This window comes from Mauremys mutica, chromosome 9 (genome assembly GCF_020497125.1).
Source record: "Mauremys mutica isolate MM-2020 ecotype Southern chromosome 9, ASM2049712v1, whole genome shotgun sequence".
NCBI classification, from domain to species: Eukaryota; Metazoa; Chordata; order Testudines; family Geoemydidae; genus Mauremys; species Mauremys mutica.
In genome coordinates, this window is record NC_059080.1 from 54,952,212 (window position 1) to 54,969,731 (window position 17,520).

A 17,520-nucleotide genomic window follows, 5' to 3' on the forward strand; every position below is an offset into this window, starting at 1 on the left:
TTCAAGAACCGCTGAGCTATTGCATTAAACACCTCTTTGGGGACTGGGAAGGAATTTTTCCCTCACCACCAGTCTGGCCAGCACAGGGTGGGTTTTTTGCCCCCCTTTTTTGGGGGGTGGGGTGGGGTGGAGTTGCCTTCCCCACAGCAGCTCAGTGACTCTGTGGGGTAGGTCAGGATGTAAGGTTCAAGTTGTTGCAATTTACCGGGTGACAGGCATCCAGCGCAGGTTCCTGTTTCGTAGATAGTCCAGTTCCTTGATGAATTGGAAAGGGACTTAGGAGGAATGCATCCTCTAAAGAAGCTGGGGAACAGGGTTGGGGTTCCTAGTGTCTGGCATTATGAGGAGATAAGGGACTGAGGAAATGAGGTTAACCCTTATTTGAAAGGAAAGTGCTGGGGTCCCAGCACCAGGCTAGGACTAGCTGTGGAGGAGTGGGGGACCGACGGCAGCCCTCCACCAGGTAGAAATGATTAAGGAAGGAATCACTGTACAAACTAGTGCCAGTTAGTTCCCAGATGAGTTAATAAATAAAGCTGCGGCCTAATTAATCCACATCTGTTGCATTTTCTCTTTCCACGTGACTAGGACAACGCATTTCCACTGGCTCTGGCATGCTTCAACTCTGAAACAGACAGCCAGAATGACCCAGAAGATCTCAATACCTGTGGCAGAACAGCTCTCTCCAGTAATTGCTCCAGAAACAAACAAATAGCCAATGTAAATCATGGAGCACTGGTGTTATCTGCTCATCTCAAGAAGTGAGCCACTATATTCTACACTAGCTAAAGAGTCAGAGTACTCTTCACCAGTAGCCATATTCCTGAGGTTAAAAAGACATGACTTTTTGTTCTTATGACTTACCATGACAAAGAATGCGTAGAGAAAAGTAGTCAGCTGCCAGGAAAAGTGAAATGGAAAAATGCACTATATCCCAAAGCTGTCCCATGAGAATACATGATCAGTGATCGACCCAAACGGCCCAGAAAGTTCAAGCTGTATTTGAAAAGACCAGACAAAAACCTTCAGCTGAAAGTGTACCCACAGGCTTTGGGCACCCTTTAAATGCTTGTCCCTCGCTATCCACGCCTATCAGAACTGAGCCTAGCCAGGTGCACTATAGCTTATATTAACACAAGTATACAATTTCCATATTAGACATGTCTATGTACAGGAGGAATGGGAGGTGGCCATCATTTAAGAAGTAGAAGAAGATATACTTGGAAATTAAAGGACTACACTTTCAGAAAATTGTGCTCTTTGAATTCATATCTATTGAAGTTATTCACACTCTTACCGCAAGTTAAATACAAACCAGTTCTGATGCCGGATCATTTTTCCAAGTGCACTGAAAGCCCATGTCCTCTTGGCTTGTTGTCCATATGCTTCCACTTCAGGTTAGATAAACCAAACTGCTCTCTGAAGCTGCACTGAGCGTAAGGTCTAAGACAGTCCAACATTGGATTCTTCTCTCTAAAACCAATAGATATAAAAGAAAACTCAGTGTTGTGTTTAAACAAGAATGGACCTGAATAAACTGTCTCTAAGTTCTACCCAAAATAAAGCAGTGTATCAGTAATGCCAAGAGGAACATTTCATTCTTGTAGGGTGAAGACATGCCTCTACAATTATGAGTCACACATACATACAGACAAGCATATCCAATATTAGCTATTCTTCTTTCACTCTTAAGTAGAAGCATACAAGTCCAAGGTAGAAAAGTTCTATTAGATAATCTAGTACAATAACTGATAGCACAGAGTTGTTCTCCACAATATTTTTTGTTCTACATTTTCCAGTCCAATATATATAAAAAAAAAAATCACCAGTAAGGTTGCATAGAACACAAAAACTGGGGAGGTGGTAAATAATGAAGAGGACAGGTCACTAATACAGAGTGATCTAGTGAATTGGGCGCAAGCAAACAATGTGTGGTTTAAAATGGCTAAATATAAATGTATACATTTAGGAAGAAAGAATGTAGGCCAGAATTACATGATGGGGCACTCTATCCTGGGAAGCAGTACTCTGAAAAAGATTTAGGGGTCATGGTGAATGATCAGCTGCACAGGAAGTCCCAGTGCAATGCTGTTGCCAAAAGGGCTAATGCTATCCCGGAATGCATAAAGAGGGAGACCTTGAGTGGAGAAGAGAGTTTATACTTCTGTATTCAGCACTGTTGTGACTGCTGCTAGAACAGTGGTTTTCAAACAGTGGGTCGTGACCCAGTACTGGGTCGCGGAATGTAAGGCACTGGGTCGTGGCGGCTCTGGTCAGCACCGCTGACTGGGCTGTTAAAAGTCCTGTCGGCGATGCTGCCCAGCTAAGGCAGGCTAGTCCCTACCTGTTCTGACACCTTGCTGCACCCCCGAAGTGGCCAGCAGCAGGTCTGGCTCTGAAGGTGGGAGGGCCATGGGGCTCCACACGCTCCCTCCCTCCCCCCCCCGAGCCAATGGGTGCTGGGGGTGGGCGGTGCCTGCAAGCGAGCGCCAATTGTAAGCCTCCGCCTAGGAGCCGGACCTGCTGCTGGCTGCTCCACTGCTGACTGGGAGCCACCCGAGGTAAGCCTGCGCCCCAATCCTCTGCCTTAGCCCTAAGCCCTTTCCAAACCCAGAGCCCCTTCCTGCACCCAAAACCCCTCATCCCCGGCCCCACCCCAGAGCCTGCACCCCCAGCCCAGAGCCCTGACCCCCTCCCACACCCTAACCCTCTGCCCCAGCCCAGAGCCCCCCTAAACCCTGAACCCCTCATTCCCAGTCCCACCCCGCAGCCCTCACCACAGCACCCCAACCCTCTGCCCCAGCCCTGAGCCTTCACCACACCCCAAACCCCTCATCCCCAGCTCCGTTGAGTCACAGGCATCAACAATTTTCTTCAACTGGGTCACCAGAAAAAAAGAGTTTGAAAACCTCTGTGCTAGAATACTGCATCCAGTTCTGGTATCCAAAATTCAGTAAGGGTATTGATAAACTGGAGAGGGTTCAGAGAACATCAACAAGAATGAATAAAGATGTTTTCTGATCCGTATAATGATAGACTCAAGAAGCTCATTATATCTGGTTTTGAGTCACTAAGTTTAAGGCCAGAAGAGACCACCAGATCATTTACTCTGTATAACACAGGCCACTAGCACCCACACATTAAACCCAACAACCTAAATTAGAGCAAAGTATTACGAGCCACAGACTACTAGACTATTATGTGACACAGGCAGAGGGACTGCAGTGCACCAATGCCAGTGGCTCCTGCAGTGACAGGCAAATGATTACATGAGATATACCCAGATAATTGTGGCAACTATACTATAGGTAGATTAGGAGCTGACAGGGCCAGGGGAGAGGGGCCTAACCCACCCCAGCCCAGGTGCTGCTACAGGGAGAGAGCGCTGGGAGAGTCCTTTCCCCCCACCGTAACCCCAAGGCAGTCTGCACCCCAAACCCCTCATCCCCAACCCCACCTCAAAGTCTGCACCACCAGCCAGAGCCCTCACCCCCAACTCCCGCACTGCAACCCTCTGCCCCAGCCCTGAGCCACTCATCCCCGGACCCACCCCAGAACCCGCACTCCCAGCCAGAGCCCTCACCCCCCCACACATCCCAACCCTCTACCCCAGCCCTGAGCCCCCTCCCAACCTCCAAACCTCCCAGCCCCATCCCATCACATTAATTTTGTTATGTGCATCAATATGGAGGTGATGTGTCACACGCAACCTTCATATTGGTGCACATAACAAAATTCATTTTGCACATATGTGAGAAAAATTAAAGGGAACACTGCTTCTGAGCCCTGGCCCCACCATCACAAGCAATCCCATCATACAATCCCACTCATAAATTTGTCTAGCTCTCTGAAAACTAATTAAGTTGTTTGCCCACATAACTCCTATTGGGAGGCTGTCCCAGAACCGCACAAATCTGATGGTTAGACAACTTTTTCTGATTTCCAGTCTGATTTTGTTCATTACCAGTTTATATCCATTTTTTTCTTGTGCCAACATTGTCCTTTAGCTTAAAAAGCTCTTCACCGTTCCTGGAATTTACTCCTGGATATATTTACAGAGAGCAATTATACCTTCTCTCAGCCCTCTTTTTGCTAGATTAAACAAGCTCATCCAGCCTCTTCACATAAAATGAACCCTTCATTCCCCTCATCATCCTAGTAGCTCTTCTCTGCACCAGTTCCAGTTTAAATTAATCCTTCTAGAACACTGGTAACCAGAATTGTACACAGTATTCCAAACAAGGTCTTACCAGTGCCTTGTACAATGGCACTAATAGCTTAACAAAGCAAAGGTTAAGGGGTGACTTAACTACAGTCTGTAAGTACTTACAGAGGGAACAAATATTTAATAATGGGCTCTTCAATCTAGCAGGCAAAGGTATAACATGATCTAATGGCTGGAAGTTGAAGCTAAATAAAATCAGGCTGGAAAGAAGATAAAAATTATTGCTGGTGAAAGTAATTAATCACTGGCACAATTTACCAAGGGTCATGGTAGATTCTCCATCACTAACAATTTTTAAATCAAGATTGGATGTTTTTCAAAAAGATATGCTCTAGGATTTTGGGGGGGGGGGGGGGAGGGAGGAGTCCTATGGTCTGCATTATACCAGAGCTCAGACTCACAATGATCTCTTCTGGCCTTGGAATAGATGAATAAGTGTCCTAGGTAATGGAGCTTGCAGCACTTTCCTTGGAAGAATATGCCACCTCAAATGGATTTTAGAAATTACATTTTTCCATACATTCATTACTAAATTTTCTCTCTCTTAATTATATTCTATCATTCCTGGTTATATCCCAGTGTACAACCCTATTAGTCTCCTTCCTTCGTGTTTACACCTTTCAAACACTTGTAGAAAACTATCATGTTCCCATTATCTACAGATAGTGCTAGTTCCCAGAAAAAAGTCAAGGTTCCTCCAAGCCAATGGCTCATCAGGCTGATACAGTTAAGGCATGTCAGTTTCAGAACATAATAAATTTTGGATACAATCATCTCAAAATGGACTGTTGTTCTTACTGCTACAAACACACATCAGACAAAGACTTCTTCAGAGCAGACCCAGTACTAATAATTAAGGTCCTCCAACCCTTAGCTCCCCCTCCACACTCAGAGGTGTGGGGAAAGAGTTTTATTTTTACACAAACAAAAAAATCATGTTATAAAAGGGGAAAAAAAGCCTTCTTTCAGAACAGCTTTAAGTACCAAAATCTCTGCACTAGAAATAGATATAGAAGATGGGACTCAGTAACTCTAGCACAGTTTTGTTACCACAGTCAGAGACTTTTCTTTCTAAAAGACAAGTGCCTCTAGACCTTATCCTGCAAAGACATGGGGATCTGCGTAACTTTAGGCATTGTGCACAGCCCCACTGAAGTCAAACTACTCCCACAGCATGTCAAGTCATTGCAGAATCAGATCACAGGTATGTTTACATATTTTGAAAGTGAAAATATTACATCGTACTAACCCTACTTCAAGTCTGAATACTTGGATTTACACTGAAATTGACTTTGTTAGAAAGATCTAAAGTCCTATAAACAGACTCTATATAACAAATCATAAGGTATTTGGAGGTTTGTAACATCACTTCAAGAGAGAAAATATAAAATCGGAACAGACACCTTTACTTATGACATGGGAGAGACTGGAATCTATTTGCTTCTGACTAAACACTTTATTTGCAGAGCAATTTCCATTTCCCCACCCCCTCATGTGTTAGCCTTCTGTGACTGTTCTACAAAGTTAATACACAGACAGGAATGTTTCCTGAAACAGGCAGCTTTAAAATGAATATTGCAAAATATTCACAGATTTTTTAATTGTGAACATTCACACTAGAATCCTGGTTCTAAGTGTTGCATTCCTCCAAGACTGGGAACAGAAACACAATGTGAGATGTGTGTTTATATAAAACAGTTCAAATTATAAATACTGAATACAGACAATGCACTGTTCATAAACGAGCTACAGATCAAGTTTTATTTGAAGAAATTGTTCACCATATAATTGTGAACTATGAATGTCTCCATTCACTTGCAGACAATTGAAATAATTTTATTCATTAAAATGTTTTGACCTTCACTAATTATGAAAATGGCAAATTAAAAACAATAGATAATAGGAAAAGCAATTTCTTAATTCCCTTGTCCACTTAAAGTTGTTTAAATCTCTCCCCTCAGGACATAGCAAACAATAAGCAGCAAGGAAACCATACTTTAAGAGAAAATTCATACCTGACACAGAAAAAAGCAATATAAGAAAGCGATTTAAAAGCAAAACAAAACCAGGTCATTTTGGAGAGTACTGCATCTCAGAACAGCTTGACCTAATGCCCCCAAATTTACATCACCTCAAGACCTCAACTGGCACTCAATTTTCAAGTCCTGTGCCAGCAATGCACTAATGTACACTAATACTTTCTCTAATAGTTTTCAACAATATTATCTTCAACACACTCATTCAAGAATTGACCTTCATTGCATTCATGACAGCACCATAGGCATGCGCACAGGGTGTGCCGGGTGTGCCCAGGCACACCCTAATGCCCGCAGGCCAGATCCAGCCCGCGGGATTTGCCCCCCTGTGGTGCCGCAGGCCCCGCACCACTCTCAGAAGTGGCCGGCATGGCACCATGTCCCTGGGGGGGGGGGGGGGTGCAGAGGGCTCCATGCATTGCTCCAGGCACCACCCCTCACAGCTCTCATTGTCCGGGAACAGGGAACCACGGCCAATGGGAGCTTTGGGGGAGGTACCTGGAGGCGTGGCAAGGGCAGCACGCAGAGTTCTTTGTCCCCTCCCCCCCCGCCCGCCAGGGGCCACGCAGGGACGTGGTGAGCGGCGCTGCGTGGGGCCAGGGCAGGCAGGGATCGTGCCGCTGCAGGTAAGCGGTGCCGAGCTGGAGCCCGAACACCTCCTGTACCCCGCCCCCCAACTCCCTGCCCTAAGCCCCCTGCCTATACCCCATACCCCTCCTGCACCCCAGCTCCCTGCCCTGAGCCCCCTGCTGCACCCCAACTCCCTGCCCTGAGCCCCCTGCCTGCACCTTGCACCCCAGCCCCCTGCCCTGAGCCCTCTCCTGCGTCCTGCCCTGAGCCCCCTACCTGCACCCCGCACCCCGCCTGCACCCCAACCCCCTGCCTTAAGCCCCCTGCCTGCACCTCGCACCCCAACCCCCTGCCCTGAGCCTCCTCCTGCACCCCGTCCCCCAACTCCCTTCCCTGAGCCCCCTGCCATAACGCACACCCCTCCTACACTCCAACCCCCTACCCTGAGCCCCCTGCCTGCACCTCACACCCCAATCCCCTGCACTGAGCCCCCTCCTGCACCCCTCCTGCACCCCCAACCCCTGCCGAGCCCCCTGCTGCACCCTGCACCCCATGTACTCCAACTCCGAGCCCTGTCGCACCCATACCCCTCCTGTACCCCAACCCCCTGCCTTAAGCTCCCTGCCTGCGCCTCACACCCCACCCCCCTGCCCTGAGCCCCCTCCTGCACTCCGCATTGCTCCTCTGACCCAATCCCTTGCCCTGAGCCCCTTCCTGCATACCACACCCCCTCCCACACTCCGCACTCCCTCCTGCACCCCAACCTTTATGATGTTCGCCTTTAAAATAAATAAATAAAATTCCCTAGGTGCACACCCTAATGAAATGTGCTGTGCACGCTTATGGACAGCACATCACAACATGTCTCTCTACATCTATTGTATAAAGTGTAGTCGTAGCCATGCTGGTCCCTGGGATATTGGAGACACAAGGCAGGCGAGCAGGGCTGACTTTAGGAAGTGCGGGGCCCAATTTGAACAGTTTTGACAGGGCCCTGGCAGGGATGACTTTAAAAAAAAAATTTAAAAAAAACACGTGGGGCTTGTACTCACTGGGCAGTGCTCTGAGTCTTCGGCGGCAGGTCCTTCACTCGCTCCGGCGGATGGGTCCTTCAGTGCCACCAAAGACCTGAAGTGCTGCTGAAGACCTGGAGAGAGCGAAGGACCCGCCACCGAAGTGCCGCTGAAGACCCGGAGCGCCGCCAGGTGAGTAAAAATTAAAAAGGCGCCTCTAGCCAGAGAAGGGATTCTCACTGGGCGCGGAGCCCGATTTGGGGGAATTGGTGGAATAGGCCTAAAGCCGGCCCTGCAGGCGAGTAATATCTTTTATTGGACCAACTTCTGTTGGTGAGGGTACCTCTACACTACGGGATTATTCCGATTTTACATAAACCGGTTTAGTAAAACAGATTGTATAAAATCGAGTGCACGCGGCCACACTAAGCACATTAATTTGGCGGTGTGCATCCACGGTCCGAAGCTAGCATTGATTTGTGGAGCGTTGCACTGTGGGTAGCTATTCCGTAGCTATCCCATAGTTCCCGCAGTCTCCCCCGCCCCTTGGAATTCTGGGTTGAGATCCCAGTGCCTGATGGGGCAAAAATCATTGTCGCGGGTGGTTCTGGGTAAATGTCGTCAGTCACTCCTTCCTCTGGGAAAGCAACGGCAGAGAATCATTTTGCGCCCTTTTTCCCTGGATTGCCCTGGCAGACGCCATTAGCATGGCAACTACGGAGCCTGTTTTGCCTTTTGTCACTGTCACCGTATGTGTACTAGATGCCGCTGACAGAGGCGATTCAGCAGCGCTACAAAGCAGCATTCATTTGCTTTTGCATGATAGCAGAGATGGTTATCAGCCGTTCTGTACCATCAACCATGCCATTGTAAATTGGCAATGAGATGACGATTACCAGTCCTTCTGTGCTGTACCATCTGCTGCTGTCATAGGTGCCCCTGGCTGAGATCGGCCGGGGGCGCAAAAGACAAAAATGGGAATGACTCCCTGAGTCAATCCCTCCTTTATGGTATCTAAAAATAGAATCAGTCCTGCCTAGAATATGGGGCAAGTGTACTAGAGAACCAGTGTATCAGAGAACCAGAGAGCACAGCCGCTCCATGTCAGATCCCGCAGAAATGATGAGCTGTATGCCATTCACAGGGGGTACCCCTGCAACAACCCCACCTGTTGATTCCCTCCTCCCCCAGCCTTCCTGGGCTACCGTTGCAGTGTCCCCCCATTTGTGTGATGAAGTAATAAAGAATGCAGGAATAAGAAACAGTGACTTGTTAGTGAGATAAAATGAGGGGAAGGCAGCCTCCAGCTGCTATGATAGTCCAGACAGGACATTAAGCAGTGTGGGCGAGAGGAGCCCAGCATCCCGCTGCTATGATAGTCCAGGCAGAACAGAATCTTTTCTTTACACATGAAGGGCGGGGGCTGATGGAGCTCAGCCCCTGTTGCTATGATGAAGACGGTTACCAGCTGTTCTGTACCATCTACTGGGAAGTAGTAGCACTCATGGGCTGATGATGAGGACGGATACCAGTCCTTCTGTACTATACCATCTGCCACAAAGCTGATGATGACGATGGATATCAGTCATATTGTACCATCAGCCACCAAGGAGGAGGGGAGACTGCAGGAACTGTAGGATAGCTTGAGTCCTCAGTCTCCCCTCCCTCCCTCCATGAGCGTCCATTTGATTCTTTGGCTTTCCGTTACGCTTATCATGCAGCAGTATGCTGAGTCCCTGCTGTGCCCTCTGTCTGGAGATTTTTTTAAAATGCTTTGGAATTTCGTCATCTGTAACGGAGCTCTGATAGAACAGATTTGTCTGCCCATACAGCGATCACATCCGTACAGTCCATGTTGGAGCTCTTTTTGGATTTGGGACTGCATCGCCACCCGTGCAGATCAGAGCTCCACGCTGGGCAAGCAGGAAATGATATTCAAAAGTTCTCAAGGCTTTTCCTGTCTACCTGGCCACTGCATCCGAGTTCTGATTGCTGTCCAGAGCGGTCAGTGGTGCACTGTGGGATACCGCCCGGAGGCCAATACCGTCGATTTGCGGCCACCCTAACCCTAATCCGATATGGTAATACCGATATTAGTGCTACTCCTCTCGTAGGGGAGGAGTACAGAAACCGGTTTAAAGAGCCCTTTATATCGATATAAAGGGCCTCTTAGTGTGGATGGGTGTGGCGTTAAATTGGTTTAACGCTCCTAAAACCGGTTTAAACGTGTAGTGTAGACCAGGCCTGAAAGAGAAGCTTTTGAGCTACAAAGAGCTTCTTCTTTAGGTCTGGGAAATGTATTCAGAGTGTCACAGCTAAACAAAGGTGGAACAGCTTATTTAGCATCAATAGTTAGCACATATTTCAAGGGACCATTCAAGGTGAAGTGGACCGTTAACTTCATCCCCCATGCCTGGAGAGGTGTTAAGTGGGTTATAGATTGTTATAATAAACCACAAATCCAGTGTCTCTGTTCAGTCCATGATTTTAAGTATCTAGCAATGTTATGAATTTAAGCTCCCTGGCTTGTCTTTTTAAGATTTGGTTCAGGTTTCCTTTCAGCTTAAGGACAGAGTTCAGATTTAGCGTGATTGCTCTGTGAAAAGCATTCAACCACAGGTGATGAGGTGTTTTGTTGTTTATCATTTTTCTGTGTGAGTTCATTCAAGAGAATAGTGATTGTCTAGTTTCACCCACACATTTGTTATTGGGCCATTCAGTGCACTGGATGAGGTATACCACTCGTTGTGATAGGCATGTGTAGGACTGTCGCAGAGTAACCACTCACCGGCACAGCACCTCCTGCTGGTCAGTCTGGGAATTAGCTCATCCAGCTCAGCAATGCCCTCCTCCGGCTGGTTTATTACCCTCAGTTACCTGCCCTGTTGTCTCCACCACCTCTGGCCCCATGTCCCTCCCGGACCCTGGTGCCCCTTACATAGGGGTGCTGCCCCAAAGCAGTGCCCCCACACTCTGGGTAGCCCCTCCCAGGGGAACCCCAACCCCCCTATACCCACCTTCCCTCAGTGGCTACTGCCAGTCATCATCTAGCCCCTTCTCTCAGGGGCAAACTGCAGTCTGAAATGGCCACTCATCACTGGTAAGGGGGTTTGATCTGCTACCTTTTCTTGGCCTGGCTGCCTCCCTGCAGCCCTAGTACCTCCTCAGGCCTTTACTGCAAGGCCTCAGCCTGGAAGGTCGTTAGGCCAGAGCTCCCCAGCTCAGCCTGCCCTTTCCCAGTACTGCTCTGTCCAAGGTACCCCTGTCTCTACCAGGCAGCTAGGTCCTTCTTGCTCCACTGCTGGAGCAAGACTCACTTCCTTTTCCCCAGGAGCCCTTCTATTGGCTGCCTCAAACCCGCTCGTGATTGGCTCCACAGGGCTGCTTTTAATCCCTTCCAAACCGGAGCGGGGTGACCACCCCACTACAAGGACCCATAGATATTGAAAGGTGTGTTGATCATCATAGCAGTGGAGTCTCAAATATTTACAAGATAATGGACAACACTCAGAAATCCAACCCAAACACATCAAACTCATCCACTGCATCCTCACCCATTATAATTTTACATTCAGTGACGAACACTTTGTCCAAACCATGGGAACAGCCCTGGGTACCAGGATGGCTCCCCAATATGCCAACTTCTTCATGGGCCACTCTAAAGAATTTCTGGACAAATGCACCACAAATCAATGATATGCCTGAGATATTTCAATGATGTTTTCATCCTCTGGACACAGGATTTAAACTCCCTCATAGATTTCCACCACAACTTCAACAATCACCAGATATCCACTAAACCCTCTTTAGAACACTCCCACACTAGTAGTAAACTTCCTGGACACCACAATCAGCTTCAACAATGGAGCCCTACAGACAACTATTTACAAGAAATATCACGATTGGAAGGGACCTCAGGAAGTCATCTAGTCCAACCCCCTGCTCAAAGCAGGACCAATCCCCAACTAAATCATCCCAGCCAGGGCTTTGTCAAGCTTGACCTTAAAAACCTCTAAGGAAATACTTGTGGCACCTTAGAGACTAACACATTTATTTGAGCATAAGCTTTCTTGGGCTACAGCCCACTTCATCGGATGCATAGAATGGAACATATAGTAAGGAGATATATATACACATACAGAGAACATGAAAAGGTGGGAGTTGCCCAACCAACGCTAAGAGGCAGATTCCACCACCTCCCTAGGTAACCCATTCCAGTGCTTCACCACCCTCCTAGTGAAAAAGTTGTTCCTAATATCCAACCTAAACCTCGCCCACTGCAACTTGAGACCATTACTCCTTGTTCTGTCATCTGCCACCACCGAGAACAGTCTAGATCCAAAAGATTCATGGTCCCACACATGCCTGACATAACAAAAGGTATGATTAAAATGTAATTATTTTGGTGCAAGTCTGTTTATGAATACTCCTATTTTGGAGTAAAATTGGCTGCAGTCAGCAATAAACTGACTTAGATTGAGTGATCACACACAGACTTGCACCAAAATAACTATATCAGTTTTAATTCACACCCAAGTATAAAACGAGTGACAAAGAGTGGATACAACAAGCAGATGAGACACAAGTTAACGAGACAATAGTATATGAGCTCCTTGAAAATGTGGACAATTCGCCACTCAACGGAGATTATCAACCACAGAGGTCATTATGGGCTTTGTCTCATACTATCGGTAATTTTAAAAAAATTGTAGAAAGACAGAAGCAGCATTACTGAGGGTATGTCGAAACTTGCCAAGTTACAGCGCCTTTCAGAGAGCACCAAAGGAAAACTGCTGTTATGTGTTCACACTGACCGCTTCCTGCACAATAGTGTGTTCACACTTGTGGCGCTAATTGGAGCAGTGCACTCTGAGCAGCTCTCCCACAGAGCATCTCTTTCTCTTTTGCCAATAAGACTTGTGGGAAGGCGGAAGGGGTTGCGGGGCATCCTGGATCCTGTCCCAATGCCCCGTGATGCATTGTTTTGCATCCCAGCAATCCCTGTGCTTCCATCCACATTTGGTGCCATCTTTCAACGGTTTGTGTACTGCGCACCCTACCCTGCCTCTTTTGGGCGGCAGGAATGGATCCCGCGCTGTTGACCAGTATGCTGCTCACACTGACCAACACGTCATGAGTGGCAATGGAGTTATTCCTTAAACTACAAAGGCAAGAGGAGTGCGACATTGATCTCGCCACGCATACTAGCTACGACACGAGATTGCTTCTGGCATTCACGGAGGTGCTGACCACAGTGGAATGCCGCTTTTGCAATCGGGAAACAAGCGCTGAGTGATGGGATTACATCATGATGCATGTCTGGGATGCAAGCAGTGGCTGCAGAAATTTCGGATGAGGAAAGGCTCATTCATGGGACTGTGTGATAAGCTTGCCCCAGCTCTGCGGCACAAGGACACGAGAATGAGAGTTGCCCTGCCGTTGAAGAAGCATGTGTCGATTGCACTGTGGAAGCTGGCTACTCCAGACTGCTACCGATCGGTCGCTAATCAGTTCAGAGTGGGAAAGTCAACCGTTGGAGTCACGTTGATGGAAGTGTGCAGGGCCATTAATCGCATCCTGCTCCAAAAGACCGTGACTCTGGGCAACATGTGTAACATTGTGGATGGCTTTGCACAAATGGGCTTCCCTAACTGCAGAGGGGCAATCGATGGCATGCACATTCCAATTCTGGCACCAGACCACCTAGCCACCGAGTAATTAATCGCAAGGGGTATTTCTCAATGGTTCTCCAGGCGCTTGTGAATGACCATGGGCATTACACAGACATTAATGCAGGCTGGTCCGGAAAGGTGCATGATGCACGCATCTTTCGGAACACTGGCCTGTTCAAGAAGCTCCAAGCAGGGACTTTCTTCCCTGACCAGAAGATCACCGTAGGGGAAGTTGAAATGCCCATTGTGATCCTGAGAGACCCCGCCTACCCCTTAATGCCATGGCTTATGAAGCCATACATGTGGCAACTTGACAGCAGCAAGGAGCAGTTCTACAACAGGCTGAGCAAGTGCATAATGACTGTGGTGTGTGCATTTGGCTGTTTAAAAGCCTGCTGGCGATGCCTGTATGGGAAGCTGGACATGGCCGATGACAATATTCCTATGCTTATAGCCACGTGCTGTACGCTCCATAATATTTGTGAAGGGAAGGGTGAAAGCTTCACTCAAGGCTGGATCGCAGAGGTTCAGCACCTGGAGGCTGAGTTTGAACAGCCAGAGACCAGGGCTATTAGATGGGCTCAGCACAGGGTCATAAGGATCAGGGATGCTTTGAGGCAGCAATTTGAAGCTGAAAGCCACTAATATTTGTTGCTATGCTCGGGATTGCAGTGTTTGTAATGCTAGGAGGTAATTGGTGCACATGATCCAAGAAGGGACGTTTACATAATTGTATGTTGCTTTGCAGTGCTCTTTTTTGCTTTCACTTGATAGAATAAAGATGTCTTTCAATAAAAGAATTGTGTTTGTTTGAAAGCAAACAACCAGAGGAGAGAGTCAAATGAAAAAAATCATCAGCAGGGAGGGTGATGACAGAAGGGAAGGTCTCAAGAGGAGGAGGGGTCCCTGGATGGCAACAGATTTATGTATGTCCAGGGATCACAACCAACCTTCTCCTTTGGAGTACAAAGCAATGGGTGCTGTACTTCAGCAGGGCCAAACGGCAGAGGGATGGGTGTTGAGTGCAGTGGGTAGTTGGACTCCACATTGCTGGACTGTGAGGAGGGAGGAGTGGAATGCTGTGGGTAGAGTGTGGAGCCAGGAGGTTGATAACAATGTGCTGGTGGTGTGTGTTGTGGGGGTGGGGGGCGGGAAAAGTGCATAGGAAAGAGATTTGCGACAGAGGCTGCAGGGGAGGGTGGGCGCAGAGCTACTCGGTTTGAAGAACTAGTATCGCCTGGAGTGTGTCCGCTTGGCGCACCATAACTGTTAAGAGCCACTCCGTGGCTTCTTTCTGGTGTGCCACATGCTCCTTTTGGTCCCTCTTCTCGCGGTTCCACCACTCCTTTCATTCTTTTTCTCGGTGGCGGAGTGCATCATAACCTGACGCATAAAGTCCTCCTTAGCTCTTCTTGGAACTTTCTAATTCTGCGCAGCCATTCTGCCATTGAAAACAAAGAGGGAGACTGGGCTCCCAAGGTCATCTCTGTGAAGTTTAGATGCAACATTTTACAGAAGCAGTATTGTTTGCAACACAGACAACACTGTTTCAGTGCTTTAAAACACAGCCAGTACTCACACACCTGTCACTAACTGGCTGACCTCAGGCAAGCACACACGAGCCACAAGACCCCCAAAATGGTGAGTAGCCGCAGGGGCAGGGTAAATCACTGTTCCCGGACCCTGCTGCACACTGGGCACGAGGCTCTTGGGCACTTGGGGAGAGCCAGCACAGTAGGTGGGGCCTGATAATCATTCTTGTCCTCACACTTTCCACAGGAGGTGATCATTATGGAAGACATCTCGCTGCTGAGGGTGAGCAGGGAATCAAGGGATGGTCTTCCCCAAGCCTGTGGCTTCCGCCCTGGCACCTATGCGGCTCAGGGCCACCCAGAGGATTCAGGGGGCCTGGGGCAAAGCAATTTCGGGGGCCCCTTCCATAAAAAAAAGTTGCAATACTATAGACTACTATATTCTCGTGGGGGCTCCTGCAGGGCCTGGGGCAAATTGCCCCACTTGCCCCTCCCTCTGGGCAGCCCTGATGCGGCTTGCCTGTGTGCAGCAATGGTTCCACCACCCGTTGTGGCGCGGGAAAGTTACAGTTAATGGGGCAAGAAACAAAGCAGCTCTGTTGAGGAACCTGCAGCAGCGGATTGCCCAGTATCTCCACGAGAGTTTCCTGGAGATCTCTGAGGGAGATTCCCATGAAGTGAAGGAGTGTATCAACAGCCTGTTCCGCTGCTCAGGCTAGGCATGAGGTGGGAGACAAGCCTGCTTTCTGCAACCCTCCTGCCCCCAAAAACTCGCTTCAGCAATTTCCAAAATCACATCCACTTACTAGGGGTCTCCTCTCCTGTTTGCGCTTTGCCAAGCTCTGACTGGCTAGACTTCTCCAAGGTAGAAAAGAGCTGACTGCATGCATCTCTGGCCTCTGAGTCATCCTCTGCCTCAGGGTCCCGCTCCCCCTCTTCATCCAAGATTGCCTCCTCCTGGCTTGGTCCACTCTTGACTGGCACGCAAGCCAACAGGGTCCTTCACAGTGGAGATGGGGTCACCACCGAATATTGTGTCCAGCTCTTTGTAGAACCGGCAGCTTGTGGGTGCAGCACCGGAGTGGCGGTTTGCTTCCCGTGCTTTGTGGTAGGCGTTCTGCAGCTCCTTCACTTTGACCCTCCACTGCAATGTGTCCCGGTCATGGTCCCTTTCTATCATGCATCTGGAAATCTGTCTGAAGGTATCATCATTCCAACTGCTGGAGCGCAGCTGTGACTGCTCTGCCTCCTCTCCCCAAATGCCCATGAGGTCCAGCAGCTTGGCATTGCTCCAAGTGGGGGATCACCTGGTGCGTGGAGCAGGCATGGCCCCCTGGAAAGATGTGTTGAGACCACTGCACGCATCACCGAGCAAACAGGAAGAGGACTTTCAAATTTGCAAAGGAATGTACGGGTGGGGCTGACAGTTGGTCACCTGAGAGCAGGGCAGAAGAGTTCAAACCGATGGCCAGAGAGGTGAGAACAGGCATTGTGGGATACCTCCCGGAGCCCAATCGCAATGCTGTGGTCACCACGGTATCTACACTGGCACCACAGCGCTGTAGCCCCGGTGCAGAAAGCTCTACGCCTCTCATCCGGGTGGTTTTTTTTAAGAGCGCTGCATCTGTGCAGTTACTGCACACTAAGTGGCTTGGCAGTGTACACACCTCGGGATTTACAGCGCTCAAAGCTGCCCTACTGTGCACAAACTTGCCAGTGTACACAGGGCCTGAAATAAACCTGATTACACTTCCTACAGTAGTGTGCCTACTCTAGCTGGAAGGAATTGTACTTATTAAGAATTATAAAAAGTTATGAGATGATCTCACTATAATTTGGGTTACTGTATCAACTGCAATGAGGAGTTTGCAAATGGAGTTTCTTGAAAATGAAAATTAGAGTAAAATACTCAGAATGTATACTACTATATTTTAGTGGGCTCATTTGGATTACGTGGAATTTTAGAAAGGTCTGTAACAAATTATTTTAAATATAAAAAGCTACATTGATATTTATCTAATAATGTCAAGAATCTGAATGAAAAAGAAAAGTTGTTAATCAACGGAAAGAACAGGTGATTACAGTACACCACACCCTTAAATGTCTCAAGAGGGAAAATGGAGTATATAAATCAAGCTTTATTTTCCTGCTCCACAAAATGTAAATCCACAGAGATGAAACAAAAATACAAAAGCAAGACTAATGTTAAATTAAATAAAAGCATTATAATAATAAGGAACAAATTATGGATAATTTCAGTATAGTTCTAAATACAGTTAAAAGACAGCCCAGGCATATAGAAAATTAAGAGCAGTAGAATGTAAACAATGGAGGATATAAATGCCGGAAAGTGGCAACATGCCATTAGAATTTTTTTACATAAAAATCAATGTTTTTCTAGAACAGATTTTAAACATTCAGTCCAGAACTGGTCTGACTCTTGATTAAGAACCACAGGCATCCTACAGCAGA

At 47.9% G+C, this 17,520-nt stretch overlaps 1 protein-coding gene across 4 annotated transcripts in view; it reads right to left on the reverse strand.

Annotated features, from left to right (window-relative positions):
* MAP3K13 (mitogen-activated protein kinase kinase kinase 13) overlaps window positions 1–17,520 on the reverse strand; it is a 152,933-nt gene that overhangs the window by 110,362 nt on the left and 25,051 nt on the right. For 2 of the 4 annotated variants that reach the window (XM_045030668.1, XM_045030669.1), the window contains exon 3: window positions 1,316–1,473. The gene's annotated coding sequence lies outside the window, so the exon portion shown is untranslated. Of the gene's footprint in view, window positions 1–1,315; window positions 1,474–4,071; window positions 4,170–15,854; window positions 15,879–17,520 lie in introns of those variants that run through there. The other 2 variants (XM_045030670.1, XM_045030671.1) reach the window with 2 other exon arrangements.